Source organism: Molothrus ater, chromosome 14 (assembly GCF_012460135.2).
Source record: "Molothrus ater isolate BHLD 08-10-18 breed brown headed cowbird chromosome 14, BPBGC_Mater_1.1, whole genome shotgun sequence".
Taxonomy (NCBI): Eukaryota; Metazoa; Chordata; class Aves; order Passeriformes; family Icteridae; genus Molothrus; species Molothrus ater.
The window spans coordinates 2,207,735-2,222,640 of NC_050491.2; positions in this window are offsets into that span (position 1 = coordinate 2,207,735).

Consider the following 14,906-nt stretch of genomic DNA (forward strand, 5'->3'; position numbering starts at 1 on the left):
TTTTGGTGCGGGCAAAGGCTCAGGGTGGGGCAGGGTGGGGCCCGGATGCTATGGCTGCTCCGGTTGTTCCTCAGCTCACGGCCTCCAGGGAACGTGGAGGGGACAGGGGATCAGAGGTGCCCGCCTTTGGTAGGGTCCCTGTGCCCGCGGTCCCACCTAAGTGTGCGGCTGTTTCATGTCGCCTCAGGTGTGCGTGCGCTGGGCAGAGGGGACTCCGTGCAAGGTCGATGGTGGCCAGCAGTGCGAGAAAAACCAAATAAATGCTGGCAGTACTGGTGTCTGTCGGTACGGATATTCACCCTGCTCTCGCTTCTAACCATGGACATTCCTCCACTTCTAACCATGGACATTACTCCACCTCGAACCGTGGACATTCCTCCACCTCTAACCATGAATATTCCTCCACCTCTAACCATGGACGTTCTTGCACCTCTAACCATGGACATTCCTCCACCTCTAACCATGGACATTCCTCCACCTCTAACCATTGGCATTCCTCCACCTCTAACCATGAATATTCCTCCACCTCTAACCATGGACGTTCTTGCACCTCTAACCATGGACATTCCTCCACCTCTAACCATGGACATTCCTCCACCTCTAACCATTGGCATTCCTTCCCCTCTATACACGGGCATTCCTTCACCTCGAACCATGGACGTTCCTTCCTCTCTAACTATGGCAGGGTTTCCCCTCTCACCTGGTGTTGTGTACTACATACAGCCCTATGAAAACTAAGATATTCCTGTTTTCTGATGTGAGCCTTAATTAATTGAATGCCAGACTTCCCATGTTATGTAGGGTCAAGCACTTCTGCAGTTTTCCCCCTCATGGCTGAAATTATCAAGGGCAGCTAAGGTTTGAAAGGTCCCATTTTAATGCCCTAAAAGTCATGTCTTGCAAGGAAGTAATCTTCATAATATCCAATAAATACATAGAGAAAAACCATATTCCTGAGCATTTACACCATTTCAGGAAGCCCCTGAGACTCCTTTGTTTCTCCTTTTGGTGGTTCTTTATAAAAATAGCGCTGTCAAGTTGAGGGGGGTGTTTCATTTAAAGGTTGTGGAAACTGTTGACTTTCTACTTGACAATACAAGCCCAACTTCTAATGTAAATGAAGTGGTTTTATATATTCACATTTTTGAGAACTCAAAGGCAGCCACAGTGTCCAGGCAAGAGAACAGGGAAGGGGCAGGTACAGGGCATGTTTCTCATCACTTTTACTTGCCACAGCCTGTGACCAGGAAAAGAATGTGCCAAAATCCTTAGGAATGGAAAGCAGGAAGGAGTCCTACTTTCATCTGGAGCAGGTGTAGGTTCCCAATATTTTTGTGTATTTTTGTTCAAATAACCAGTACATGAAGCAATTGAGTATTGCTACACCACATAGCTGAACTGATGGAGAGGTGATCCCTAATACAGCATAAAACTTGCTTGCAGAATGTTCATCTTTCATGATTTTAAAAGTAAACTGGGGTTGGGAGAGTGAGTTTACATCAGACCAGTCCTTTGCATCATTGCTGAATTTACAGTTAGATTTACTGCAGGGTCAAACCGTGACCTAACAGCTCTGCTTTGACTGTTAAATGTGAGTAAAATTAAAAAACAAAACAAAACCAAAAAGAACTGAAACAAAATTAAGAGTAAATTTAATGTCACAAAGCAATTTTGTGGTTTTAATGCACCAAAATATTTGTCACCGGGAAAAGTTGCCTTGTTCCTGACCCATGACAAATGGATGTTTTATGTAGGCAGTGCTCCAACCCCTCCAAATTCCAGTGGCTGGAGAAACTGTATCCCCCAAACAGGCTGAGTGTGTGGGCACTCCTTTATATTTGACAGGCACCTTTAAAGCTGGCAAAAAATCCATTGCATTGTTGAAGGTGGATAATTCAGGGAGCAGGTGATGGGCACACAATTGATCCAGTTTATCATGAGAAGCCCTGAGCCCACAATTGATAAGGCAGCCATGAGTGTGAGTGTTGGCAATCAGCACAGCAGCAGGACATCCCTGAGAGCCACCTCAAAGGGAATCCGAGGTGAGGGCACTGCCACAGCCTGGTCATGCATCCAAGTGAATCCTGCCTTTCTCCCCACCTTTTCTGGATGCCAGGCAAGGTCAGAGCAGGATAAAAGTGGCTTTGTTTAGACACCAGTAACCTAAGCAGTAAAATATTAGGGATTATTGAGCAAATGGGAGGTGGAGCATATTCTTTTTGGATGGAGGGATAAGATGATGGTTTATGCTCCTGGAACAGCCTCCTGACATCTGACACATCATTTTGTTTGTCTCTTTCCCCCTCAATAAAATATGTTTACTTCATTAACCTTACCAAAAGTCTTGAAAATCATCAAATAGCAAAGCAACAGAGGAATAAAACATTCTTCTTCACATCTGTGGGTGAGCTTTGACTCCTGAGGCAGACATTGCCAGTTTGCAGGGAGATGAACACCCGTGAGAGCAGAGACAGCAGCTGGATCCTGCTGATTCACACCTTCCTTAGCAGCAAAAACTTGGAGCTGAGGTCCAGGGCACACAGCTGAGGAAAAGTCTCTCCCTCGGTGTGATTTGGTGGATTTATTTTCAAATGCCCTCACAGAGTCGATCAGGTACAGAATAAGCTCTGATTTTTCAAACCCACTTAATGGATTTCAGGATCCACTTGACATTAATAACAATTAATGACCTGTGCATACACATCTCCTTAACAGCTTTCACAAAATTAGAAGCAGTGTAGCAGCATATTTCAAAAAGCTTGCAGGGGAAAATATATTTACATAGAGAACTTTGCAGTATAGGGAAAAACCCAAAATCTACAGCAAAAGCATGGTGTAATTCCTACTTAAGTGTTTGCAATTTGCTACTGTGTGTATAGCAAAAGAGAATTGCAACACTTTTCCATGGTAAGTTTAATGTCGTTTCCTTCAATGAGGGTAAATAAATTTGCCTTAAATTCCCCAGGGTTTTAAAAACTGCTTATTAGGTATGCAGTGATAGATGAAAAAATTGTTGGCTTATTTTTTTTTCTAAAAAGATATTAAAATAACTTATTCTCAATATAGCTAAGTGATAATCCAAATGCAGCGAGGTGAGGAAATCTGAATCTCTTGGGAGTTTCTAAACCTGAGCAAAAAAATTAAAAATACCAGACCCACCAAACTCAGATCTTTGTATGCTCCAAATGGAGGCAGAGCCAGGAGCTGAGTGCAGAGCTGAAGCCAGCTGGGTGGTGTAAATGCAGGAATTCTGATTTTCTCCAGCTTCCTGAGCTTAAAGCTGGGCTGCTGTTTACTTTTTAAATCGACTTTGTCTTTCTGTAGCTTCTGGCAGAAAGTTACATGCAAAATCTGTGATAAATGCAGGATGTGTGAACTTCTGCTGAATTTGCTTAATCCCAAAGGATTTCTCTGCTGTTTACTGTCACCTAGTTAGGTGCCACAAATCCAGTTGCACCTAAAAAATTCAGGCTACAGAAGATGAAGTAGTTAAAGCAGAGTGTGGCAATTTATACAAACCAAACATGGAGGTGCTTGCTCATGTCACCAGAGTGCTTTGTCACTGCACCTGAGCCCTGTTCAGGCCAGAACTAACCAAAGTCAAGTGGGAAAAAGTGAGGCTTTATTTTTCCTTCTGGTTGACAAAATTGTGCCAGGCCATCCAAGAATGTCCATGTGCAGTTAAATGATTATTTGGTCCTTTTTCTCTGGAAACTCACCTTTGCAGGTATTAATTCAAGAAAAAATGTCGCCTGATGAAGGAAGTATTTCTATTCTGAAAAAGCCAACTCTGCCAGGTTTTAAGCACAGAAGCTGATTTTATTAAAACCCTGAGGCAAGAAAGCTCATCTAAAATAGTCAAATGGAAATCAAAAGCTCCATAGGTAGGACAGAATGAAATCCTAGATTGGAAAAGTTACCTCATCTTGATGAACTCCTTACCATGCTTATCAGATTAACTTTTTTTTGGTTAGTGTGGAAAAATGCCAAACACTTGTTTTTAAAATTTTAAAAGTTTAATAGTAATAAAATGGTTATAAAAATAGTAATACAATTAGAGTAATAATAATTTGGACAATTTGAATTAAGACAATATGAGACAATAGAGACAAAGAGTTATGGACGGTCTGAGTACCTCTTTCTGGGCAGCACAAGCTCAAAAAAGGACCCACATTAACAAAGGATTAACCCTTAAAAACAACAGCCTGTTGCATATTCATACACTTCATGATGCATAAATTCCATTCAAACACAGGATTCTGTCTGGTCATTGTCAACTTTTTCCTCTGAATCCTAACAGCGCCTTTGAGGCTGGAAGAAGTTCATTTCTTCTGATAATGGAGCAATAAATTCTTTTTCTCTGAAAGATTCAGGTGTCCTGTGGCTGCTGTCTCGCTGCGAGTCCTTTCTTTAAAAAAAGTATCCTACATAGCATAGTTTCTATTTTAACATTTTTATAACCTAAAACTATATTTAACACACTACTTAAGAGAATTAATACAGCATTACTTTCTAACACAACACATATAATATTCATTTGAATATTTGCGAAAAGCCAATCATAAAATATGCATTTTTCACAGTTACATTAGCTTTATTTAATTATAAAGTAATTTGCTTCTAGGATTGTAACCTTAGTAAAAAAACATCTTTCAGTAGTGTGAGAAAAACACTGAGTCTTTTCTCATGGCAAAACTTAAAAAATTAAATTTATGTCATGTCTTAATCTCAGCCTTTCTCCCAAAAGCAGCCATGCCCAAACGATTTGCTCTGCATTCACACTGGTGCAGCTGAGTAATGTGTGTCCTGACACAGCCTGATCAGTTCTCTGCTCTGACACCTGTGTCCTGACACAGCCTGATCAGGGACAGTCCCGAAGGAACAGTCCCCATATGGACAGTCCCAAAGGAACAGCCCCCAAAGGAATAGCCCCTGATGGACAGTCCCAAATGGGCAGTCCCAAAGGAACAGTCCCTGATGGATAGTCCCAAATAGACAATCCCAAAGGAACAGTCCCTGATGATAGTCCCAAATGGACAGTCCCAAAGGAACAGTTCCCAAATGGACAGTCCCGAAAAGGACAGTCTCAGGTGGACAGTCCCAAATGCACAGTCCCCAGATGGATGGTCCCTGAAAGGACAGTCCCCAAAGAGACAGTCCCAAATGCACAGTCCCCAAAGGGACAATCCCCAAAATTAGAGTCCCAAATGGACAGTCCCAAAGGAACAGTCCCAAATGGACAGTCCCCAAAGGGACAGTCCCCAGATGGACAATTCCAAATGGACAGTCCCAAAGGAATAGTCCCAAAAGGACAGTCCCCAAATGAACAGTCTCCAAGAGATGGTCCCAAATGGACAGTCCCAAAGGAACAGTCCCAAAGAACAGTCCCCAAATGGACAGTCCCAAAGGGATAGTTCCAAATGGACAGTCCCCAGAGGGACAGTCCCAAAGGGATAGTTCCAAATGGACAGTCCCCAGAGGGACAGTCCCAAAGGGATAGTTCCAAATGGACAGTCCCAAAAGGAACTATCCCAAAGGGATAGTTCCAAATGGACAGTCCCCAGAGGGACAGTCCCAAAGGGATAGTTCCAAATGGACAGTCCCAAAAGGAACAGTTCCAAATGGACAGTCCCCAGAGGGACAGTGCCACCCCTGTGCTGGTGGACAGTTCTAAGCATTAAAACACCTGAACTCTTCCCCTTTTCCCCTGTTTACAGCAAACTGAGTCTCCTCGGTGTTCCCGAGCCCTGGGTTTGGTGCTCCCAGCTGTGCTGAGCTCTCACAGGACAGAGCTGGGAAGGTCAGGAGGGGCAGGTGGGGTTTGGGGACACCCTGGTGACAGAGGGTGGGGCAGAGGGTGGGGCCAGAGCTGCTTTGCCAGCACAGGTGCCAAGGTTTGCCCAGCACCGGGCACTGACAGGAGCGTGGCCGGGGTGGGGCCCTGGCTCTGGGCACAAGAGGGAAACAGGGGAGGGCACTTGGCCCCTCCCAGGGAACAGTGCCAGGGAAGGGGGCACAGGAGAGCTGTGCCAGCCACCTGGCTCCCTAAAGGGTAATGGGAGATAGTCCTGGACATTCTCTTATCAAGGATACCTAAGAAAAAAATAACAAATAAATCATTTCAAGGAGATACTGTAGCATTATGAAAAGTAGGCTTTGTCCTGTTAACCTAAGATATTTTCCTTAATGTCATAGTTTACAGTAATAGAGCTGTTAGAAGAGAGCTTCAGCCAGAGACCAGATCTTGTCTTTCACTGTACTTTGATTGAGAAAGAGGAACAATGTGTCAATATGACAAACATTAATTGGATTGAAAGCTAACTGATAGGTCTCCAAGTGTAATTGTAAGCAGAGCACTGAACACAGCAGAGCTCCCTTCCTGCCCAGTCTTGACCCCACAGCACTTAACGTGTGATCGCTGACCTGTGAGAAAATGCCAAATCATTACTGGTGATCTGCAGCTGCACAGAAGCTGGGGCAGGTCGCCAATAGCAAACCTAATCTGGATCACTTAATGAGCTGAGTTTAAATAAACAACATGTTTTTCGTGCCACCAGATGTAAAGTTGTTAGCCTAAGAATAGAGCAGCAGCTGGACTGAGGGGTGGGTGACAAAGTCATGGAAAGCAGTGACTCAGAAGAGGAATAATCAGCTGAAGATGAGCTCCTAATGAGATGCTCTGCCAAGAGGAGCTAATGCTTCCAAGGAACCACAAAGCCAGGCACCAAGGAAGACAAGAGGGATTTTATTACCTCTGTGTGGGCTCCAGGAAGTCTTCCTTGAGGGCTGGAAAACACACCTTGGTGAGAAAACACCCAAGGAACACAGTTTACTAAGAAATAAAAGGTGAAGTGACATTTTAAATGCAGTCTCTGGGAAGGCACATGACAGATTTAACCCTTAAGGGTGGTGAGGCCCTGGCACAGACTGAGAAGCTGTGGCTGCTCCATCACTGGAATTGTTTAGGGCCAGGCTGGATGGGGCTTGAAACAGCCTGGGGTGGTTGAAGGTGTCCCTGCCCTGGCAGGGGTGGAATAAGATGATCTTTAAGGTCCCTTCCAACCCAAACCATGCTGTGATTCCACAGATTTATCTGCTGATTTATCTGGCAGATAAATCCACAGATTTATTCCACGGATTTCTCTGTGATTTCTCTGGCAGAGGGGTGTTTGGTAGCTGGACATCAGTACAGGTTGCTGTGCATTTTTAGGACTGGGGAAGGGTGTCCACTGGAACAATCCACATGCAGTTTGCCAGTTGTGGCAGAGTGCCTGTCACTGAGGAATCACTGGAAATATTTAATGAGATCATTTTTTTTCCAAAGGAAACACTCTGGTTTGAACAAGCAATAATTCAGAGGAATCTGGTGGCCTTCATTAGGCAGGAATTGGGAGCAGGTTATGAGAACAGCTCCTGCTAGATTTGTTCTGGATAAATACAGAAACCCTGTGGCTGCAGGCAGGGCAAAGGGAGGGGTGAACCAGGCAGCACAACCTGCACACTGCCTTGGCTGTGCTGCCTGTGTGCTCCAGAGAGGTCAAAGGGCTATTTTTACCCAACCTATTCCCCTTTCCCATATTCAACACTTTTTTTTTTTTTGCATTATTAACATTATCAGTGGGAATCGTGGCTGCCTCAGCAGCACCAACCGTGGGGCAATCAGCGTTTGTGAACAGCGACCAAAACGTGCCTCAGACATTTGATAGCCAAGCTTTTGCTTTAACTCTGGCCTGTAAGAGCACCATCAGCCACTGGGAAACTTAAACTCATTACAGAGAGAGAATGCAATCAAGCAGCATCAGCTTTATTGCAGTCCCTTGGCATTTGGAAAGTGCTGGGTGCCCACTGGGTCTTGTTGTTTAGGGGAAGCAAAGACTCTGGGCAGGCTTTATTGTTTCATTCATTTATGTGGAGAAACCAGACTGGAGTTAAAATCCTTGAAGTGAAAAAATCAGGAAAGAAAAAAGGGGGAAACACAGAATGGGGCTGGAGGATGAGAGAGATTTCCAAGATTTGTTCTTATTCAGTGTTGATGGTCACTTTCTTACTTACATCCAGAACAGAGTTCTGATGGCCACTTACCAATCCTTATCCTGGGGCATGATTTCTGATGTCTCATGTGCAGTCTGAGTGTGTCAGTGACTGGGTCCTGGTGCCTGGTTAATCCCAGGGATAGCAGGGGGCACCCACAGTGCCTTCTGCCTCTTCTCTTTGGCAGCTGTTTCAACGGCAAATGCTAATTCCTCTCTCAATGTTTTGCTCTTTCTGGGAATTTAAAAATAACTTGCCTAATGAAGCAGTGCTGAGCAGCTCATATGTCCAGACAGATAGGAGTGAAATGCTTCAGTTCAAAAAGCAAAGTTGTCCGTGGTGGCAGTGCCTTTGAACAAGTCCCCCAAGGCCCTTTTTCAAATAATCCCAGGACTGGCTGAAATTAATGCTGGAGGAAATTCAGAGAAAGGGGGGAGAATCACGTCCAAAAGGCTGGGACTTGGGAAGACAAGCTGGGTGAGCTGTAATCAGGCCCATCCTATGACATCCCTTTAGCAGTGCCATTTAATTACTCCTTCATGTACAGGGTTTGATGTATGTGTGCTGTAGCAGGGACATCCAGAACATGAAAGAAAAACATGGCACTTACTGAAGGCTTTTCAAAGATCAGTGGAGCTCCTTGTCCCTTGTTAGAGCAGCGAGAAGCTGAGCAGAGTGACAAAACTGCCTGTCCAAAGGCAGCCACCAAAGCACAAGCAGAGACAATTACAGGCTATGGCAATTTTCAGCTTCTCCCTCAAAACCACCTTGTTTTGTTACACACCTCTGATTTTCTATCTCCTGCACCTTGAGGTCACCATCCTCATTTAAGTTTACCCTGCAATGAGCTCATCTGCCCCAACAGGACAGGACATATGAGAACCATGAAGGGTGAACATGGAGCTGGAGCTGCAGGCATGGTTACAGAAGGAGCTGGGCATGATATGCTGGAAGGCAAAATTGCTGTGGAAAAGCAGGCACAGGGTCCAGGGAGATACCTGGCTTCTTCCCTGGGGCCAAGACTGCAGTCAGAAAGTCTCCCTGCCCACTTGGAGCAGCCTTAACCTCTTGCATTGATTTGCTACATTATTGTTTTCTTGATCTAAAATGAAATAATTTGCTGTTGGAATCTGAAGTGTAGGGAACTCTCAGAACTTTGGGCTTGTAAGCTAAAGCTTAGAATTAAACATAGGATTTGATCTGAGACCTTGTAAAACCTTCCAAACTTAGGTACTAGAAGTGAGAATGTGGATTTATAGTTTAAAGCAGAGTCATGTTAAGCTAAGTAAAAAAAAAGTTGAGAGTTTTGGAGTACAGTACTGTAGGTTTGTGTGTTATAACATGATTGGCTAAGAAAGTTTACACTGTAGCATGAGCGCATAAGGCAAAATATTTAAGGATTAGGTTAAAAACATACATATCCTTGTTAGCAGTTTAATTAGTTAATAAATCCTTAAAAGGTCTTGTAATTAGAGGTTTTGTGACCTTTTGAACCATGCACTAAAAATGTGAGCTGACCTCACCCTTCCTACCTATGTAGAAGATAAGAAAAACAAATTGCATTCTCTAGCAAAAACTCAGAGGTCTCATCTCTAACTCATTCAAAATTCCTTCACAATTCCCCACAATTTGCAGTGCCATAATATTTATCAGAGTATAAATACTACTCTTTCTAATATTTCAATGATAAAACTCTATTTTTTTCTGCAGCTAGATGAATGATCATTGCATTCTTCAAATCAACTCTTATTTTTCTTTAATTGCTTCTGATGCCTTTGGCATTGTTGAGAGACAGGATCTGCTCTCCATCCTTGGAGGCTGCTGGGGGAACTCAGCAATGTCCTCATCTCCACAAGAGGAGGTAATTGATCCTAAAAAACTGGTGGTTTGATTTGGGGCAGAAAGGATGAGCAAAGTATCCATCAGAAGAGTTTTCCACACAGACATTCATGGCACAACCTGATGTTAATCCTACAAAAACTACAAGATCTGTATCACATACAGCATGTCCATGTTTTCATTGAATTGTTCTTAGAGTGCAATTCATCTTTCCCTCGAGTCCTGCATCAAATATGCCATGCTGCAAAAGGATGAAACGAACCAAACCACAGGGATCATGTGGTACTTTGCTCTGTGCTCATGCCAGGGAAATGGAGGACTTCCACCACTGGGATTCAACTGCTAAACCCCAGGAGCTTCTGTCCCTCTGTACAGAATAATGAATTCCAGCATTGTCCTTCATCCTTTAGCCAAGAATGTGGCCTGTGTGATGTCCAGGGCAGTTCAGGCAATGGCACATTTCCTTTTCTGTGCTGCAATCATGACCTAATTCCTAACTGTAGCCCTAAAATTAAACTGGTGATTGCTCCCAGCTTGGCCACCCAGCCACTGTTGTCCTTAACCAACACGAGTCTTCACCTCAGCACGTTCCCTGTAGGATTGCAGACTTCACACACTTGGCAATAATTGAGAGATCTGCACCTTTCTGTTCTCAAATCCCAGCCCTAACATCAAACAGCCTTGGCCAGAGCTGTGCAGTGGCTGTCTCACTCACAGCAGGAGCTGCATGGAGCTCTTGGATTCAGTAAGGAGAGTGACTTTTCAGCTCTTGGTTTCCATCATCTTGGTGTCATAACCCCAGCAGAGACTGGAAGCATCACAGAGGGGTCCTGCCAGGCTGGACCCACCTTGGAGCAGAGCCAGGGCAGAGCAGGTGCCTCAAGCAGATCCAGACCATGTCCTCAAGGGACTTAGGGTGATGCTAAATCCCTCTGGGCACTGCTGGACAGGTTCCCCTCACTGAACACTACACCAGGGGTTCATTGCAGCAAGAAAGATCCTAAATAGTCTCCACAGCCAGCGTTTTGCAGTGCTATCAGATGGGAGATGAAGGATGGATACATTCCTTAAAAATAATCCTCCTGGTGGTAAATAATGTGATTAAGCAGGCTGCCTAATTCTCCCCCTCAGTATGAAACTGTTTATTGCTGGCTGCAGCTCTGCCCCTGTCCCTGGCCTGGCCTGTGGCCCCTCCTCTGCTGCAGCAGGGGCTGGTGTCATGTTAGCCCTGTTTTAGCAGCTGCCTGCTGTAAAAATGTGCCCTTATCTCTCAGACTGCAGTTTATGCTCAGTCTCTTTATTTCCCTTCATGTAATCATCAGACATTTCTGCGTTTTGTCGTGATAAATACCAGACTGTTGAATCTCTGGGGCTGCCAAGAAATGCATCTCAACATAGCACAAATAGAGCTGCTATTTTCTTTTTTTTAATTCCTTCCTTTAGTTTAACATTTATTCCTGCTATTGTTGTCCTTAGAAGGATAAAGAGGTCTGCATCTCACTAGCCAGTTGCTCCAAATACATTAGATTAAAGATTAAATAACACAATAACCGAAGGCTATGAAGACTATATTAATATATTATATTGAGATAGTCAAGCAAAGATGTGATAATGTGCTATTCATTATACAGGTGCGCCAGTGCTCACTACAGGATAAAATTAGATTGACTCATCTGCAGGTCATGTACCTTCTACAGCTCAGAACTGGCAGAGCTTTGCTTCTCTCTGTGCTGAGACAGGAGCACATCAGTCCCAGCCCTCTTTGCACATAGAGGTGTCTGTGCTCACAGCACACTGCCCAGTGTAAGCCACAAAGGATCCTGGTCTTCATTGTGGGAACCCAGGACATCCCTCTGGCTGTCCAGGCTCAGAGACCCTGGCACAGAGCCCAAAACACCTGTGGGTTTGATTGTGACCCATGGAGCAAATCACCAACCTTACATGAAGATCAGCCAGCCACAACAGTTTAGGAAGAATAATAGTGAAGTTATCACAGAGTGGAAAAGTAGATTTTGGGGTTTTTAGAATGGGGGTTCAGGGGGCAAGATGGAGGGAACTGGGCCTGTCCAGCCTTTCTCCTTCTTCTTGCTCCATCTCCTGCTGTGATGGTGGCACTCACAGATTGGTTTAGAGTAGAAGCTCACTGTCTAACACAGATGATAGGTATTGGAAAGGAATTGTAAACATTGTACAGGTAGTTTTTACTATAAAGACATAACCCTGCCCTGGGGGCAGGCAGAGTGCCTGGAACTGTCCTGCTGGATGGACCTCAGCAGGGCAGGAGAAAGAATTTTATAGATAAGGAACAATAAACAACCTTGAGACCAAGAAATGAAGAGCCCTGACTCCTTCTTCAAGCCCAGGCTGGGAAAAGATACTTTCTAACTCTTCTCAGGGTCACTGTGAGCAGCAAGAGACCCCAACAACCACAGCCTTGGCTTCACTGCTCAGGACATTTTTCCCATTGCCACTCTTTAAATGCCATAAGTTTCTCTTTCCCCTGCTCTCTGAGAGAAGATGTGCGATGTGCAAAGAGATCCTGATGCTGGGCACCTCCCTGAAGAGCTGCTACTGAGAGGCAAACTCAGGTCACACAAACAGTCACTGCTAGGCTGAACAGGCAGCATGGCTCTGTGTTCCCTGTTTTCCTGGATATCCACATCCCAGCTTCCAGCCATCCTTCCTGAGGCACGTCTGCCACACACCTGAGCTGTAAAACACCTCTTGCTCCTGAGAGCATTAAGTACTTTTCTCTCAGTGAGTGGATTTGCTGTCTGGAGCTGCCTTTATCACCACTCACCCCTATTGTTATTGCCATTAAAAGGTTGGAAGCCTAATACTGCATAATCATGTAGTCTGAGATCTCAAAATGAAATCTGAGGGTAAAGAAAAAAGAGGTGCAGGTATAGGCAAGAAGTAGAAATGTCTCTTGTGCTTCTCATGGAAAACAAAGAGATACAAGATGTAAAATTCCACAGAAACTCACCTGTGTTTGTTAAAGGGATCAGTAAGTGTCTGCACTGTCATTTTGGCTGCCTGGGTTACCTCCCTGGGCAACTCATCTGCAGGAAATGCTCTCAGATGGGTGCCCTGTAGGTGTGTCAGCTGGCTGGTCTCTCTGGATAACAATCACTTCCCCTTCTGCATTTTAAGATAGCTCAATATAGAAATTTTAAAAGAAAAATCCAGTTAGGAGTTGTGATACCTTGTGGTATGACACAAAAAGATAAAAACCATTCCATTTTAGCACTGTCAAGAAAATGAACTCCATCCCACCCAAACCCAGCACACTGTCCCAGTCCTGGGATGGGAAAGGATCTTCAGTGACAGCTACAGGAGAAACAAAAACCCAGACACTTGTTTTGCATTCAACTTGTCAGAGCTTGATATTTTTGGAATCCTTTTTTTTTTTTTTTTTTCCCCTCAATTAGATGAAATTTGTCACAGAGTTCAAAAGTTATGGAAATGGTCCAAAAGACAGGCTGGTGATGCAATTGCAGAAACTCTCTTTTCTTAGCAAATCAACTTAAATCCCTTAATGACTGTAGAAATGATGCCACAGCCCATTAGTTGGTGGCCACTTACATTCCAAGGTCACTGTCACTGATGAGAGGGAGAGGATGGCTGAATCCTTCCTTTCTCATAATTAAAGCTCATGAGCTGCAGACTCATTTCTAAGGTGCTCCTTTCTATTGATCTGTAATGTCACTTTAGAGATTCTAACTAATAATATTAGATTTTCATCAACTCAGATTTGGTCGTGGATGCTGCTTTCAGCTGAAAAAATCGAGTTAACTGCCTCTTGCCTTTTTCCTATTTATATTTTAACTGCATTGTGTGAGAATAATGTAACACCTTCATTCAGACAGAATTAGTCACTGACTTTATGTCGAAATCTTCAGCTTGTAGTAATCTCACCCACATTCAGCCAAGCAGGTAAGCACATACTGAAGTCTACAATTAAAATCCTTAATTAAATCCTTAAATTAAGCACATACTTAAATGCTTTGCAAAAGAGGGATATAATCTCCAACATGCTCAAGATAAAGTGTATGTTTAAGTGCTTTATTGAACCAGTGCTTTTGCTGCAACACAAAGTACATTTGCCAAGCAAAAGCTGCTCCTATAGGTGTAATTCCATAAAAACTGGGGGATGGGGGAGCCTGTGGGCATTTATCAACATAAACCACACAGCACCTCTCCTGACACATCACACCTGGAATGTTGGGAGGGGTAAGAAACCTCTGGGATGGGATGTTGCCAGTGGATCAGCTGTGCAGGAGCTGGACTGTGCTGGACAAAGGACAGGCCCAGCTTGTATGGCTGCTGGGGTCCACATGGCTGAGATTTTGGGCAGGTTTCAGCTCTGTGTTGACTTTGAGGAAGTTAAATATATTTCTAAGTTTGAAATATATTTAAGAGAAGCACTTACGAATACCCCAGACAAAGAAATTCCCATTTCCCCCCCTACTGACTTCCTTGCATGAATAGATACAAATTCATCCTCAATTTAAGTCATTACCTGACGTCTTCTAGAGGCCTCCAGCCTGCCAGTGCTGCAGCTGTTCCAAACTATACTGTGGAATTGTCTGCAAAATTCTGTTGCTACTTTGGGATGTGGTGAAGGCCTCTAACCAACCCCAGAGACACTGAGGAAAGGCTGGTGTCACCCAGGGCAGGTTTGTCCCCATCCAAACTCTTCCCAGAGGCAGCAGCTCCCACTGGCAGGACAGAGAACTGGTGATATTCAATTACATCCCAATCAAAATCTGACTCTGCCTTCACTCACAAGGAGAAGCCACTGGGCCACACACAGATGTGGATGATGGATCAAGTGTTTTAATTATATGTGCTTTTATATAATATAAATGCAGTGGATAAACACAACCCCATTTACCAGGTCCTTTCTGTAGCATGGCTCTGGTGGATGAAGGCTCTGCTTGTTTGATTAAATGTGTTTTGGTACCACTCACACCAAACATGGACCGGCCAGAGTGGGGTTGTGTCAGTGCTTGAGAAAACACGAGATTGAACAG